This window comes from Triticum aestivum, chromosome 6D (assembly GCF_018294505.1).
Source record: "Triticum aestivum cultivar Chinese Spring chromosome 6D, IWGSC CS RefSeq v2.1, whole genome shotgun sequence".
Taxonomy (NCBI): Eukaryota; Viridiplantae; Streptophyta; class Magnoliopsida; order Poales; family Poaceae; genus Triticum; species Triticum aestivum.
Window position 1 is genome coordinate 337052933 of NC_057811.1, and position 2094 is coordinate 337055026.

Sequence of the window (2094 nt, forward strand, 5' to 3'; positions counted from 1 at the left end):
TGGGCGGGGGAAGTTTGGCACATGGTCGGTTTCTCCAAGTGCAGTCCCACGTGTGAGTGAATAGGCAAGCCGATCCGTTTGCGTGAGCCGTGTGCAGGACCGAACTTGTGTGGGGTGCAATGCGACCGCGACAGGGGTGCTGTTAGTGTACCGCCTTTTTTCCTTTTAATAAACTAGGTGCTTCGCCCACTAAAGAAAAAAAACTTGGTGCTTCGCGCAATCCATCGATACTACTACTAGTAATCCGGTAATCCCGACTAAAACGGCGCGGCCGGGTCTTTTCTCGCGCGATATGCTGGGAGGTTGGCTTAGTTGGGTTTTTTAGGACGAGTAATGCTACACCTATGTAATCCTAGTTACGTAATTAACGTAATGTGAAACGTGTGAGCTGTTGATTGTAGATTGGGGGGAGGTAGGGGCCCACCACCATGAAAATCAAGGAGGGGAGAGAGAAGCAATTTACGTTAACCCTTTTGTAGGTTCCCGTAGATGTAGAAAGATGTGAAATGCGTGAATCTGTAGTGGACGTACTATCGGAGTGCCTAAGATAAATTGTGTATGTAGACTATATGTTTATTTTACTTCACATGTTAGCTTTGTCTCGGTTCAATAAAAAGCAGAGTTGGTGATGATGGTGTGCCTGCCATCCTGCAACATAGGCCGTCCGATCTATATCTAACGGATAGGAAGGAAACTATGACAATTTACCCGCATTCCTCTCCACATTTGCAGATAAGGCCTTCCCTCGTTCATCCTTTTCTCCCACAAGATCTTGATGTTCCGTGCAACGCACGGGCATCTTGCTAGTACTCCTACAATATACTATATTATTGTGAAAGTTCATATACACCAGCCGAGATTAATGCAAACACAGCAGATTTTCATTACATTTCGAACTTTTAGAGGACAGAAAAATAAAAGAAACCCGACCCTAAACCTATTCTACGGCGGCGGCCGACGTCCTCCATCTGCCTTCTCCATGTACGGGGGCGGGGTTCAAGACCCGTGAAGTGAAGGTGCGGTCTCCGGCGAGGAAGAGTAGAACACGGGAGACGGACCAGCCAGTTGGCACACCATGCCCTGCCGCCTCCCATGCCCTACTCATCCTCGGAGGAGTCCCCGACCTCGGCGGTTCCAGATGTTGGACGGCAGCAAGTAGGACGCGTGGCTGACGGTGCTTCCGTCATCGGCCACCAGCGTGGACACCGCTTGTGCGGCGACTTGAGCGAGGGCGGCGACCTCGAGCTTCATCCCCGAAGACAAGCTCTCCCGCGGAGCGTTCGCGCTCGCGGTCATGGCGGATGTGGTGCCAGGTAGCAGGACGATGCGCTATGGTGTGGAGGTTAGCTGGGCGTTGCCGCTTTAAGTAGCGCATTCCGGTGAGGCCAAGCGTCCGGGGGCGTCGTTAAGTCACCGGAGTTGGTTCCTCGGGCACCGAGCCTCTTAACGACGGCATACGGACGGACGGCATGAATGCGGGCAGCTGGCGCCGGCTGGGAACGTATCGTGCGACGGCGCGAGGGACGAGGGTTTTTGGTGTGCCAGGGTAGTCGGCTGCAGTCATGGCAACGCTGGAGACGCCCTTTGCTCACATGCGACCCCACATGTCATCGAAAAAGCAAGACGACCCGGCATGGTCTCTGGTCCTGGGGATGCAGTTGGCCACGCTACACCACTCCGCGGACGCGCCGCGGCGCGCGCGCACTTCGACGCCCCGTGCATCCTCGACGAGCCGGGTGTTGATCTGCTGGTCGTGCCACAGCACTAACGCCACTCTCGGCACACTGAAACCTACCATGTAAAGCGACGATGAGCATGTCGCTCCCGCATGCCTCATTTGAACATTCCATCGAGTATCATTCGCATGTGGGCCTAGACCATGCTTGTATTTCCAATGTTGTAATTTGTCCGACATGCATACAAACAAACGGTTCATTTAAAGTTTCACTTTGCCTCCACTACGTGTCGCTTCCTGTCTTAGTTTTGACATCCCATTCGGTTCATGCCCTGACACATCTTGACGAGATCGATTGATTTTGAAAGATCAATTTGCGTGTCGGGCAAGGAGATAAAGGTTTGGTCTGTTTCTATGAT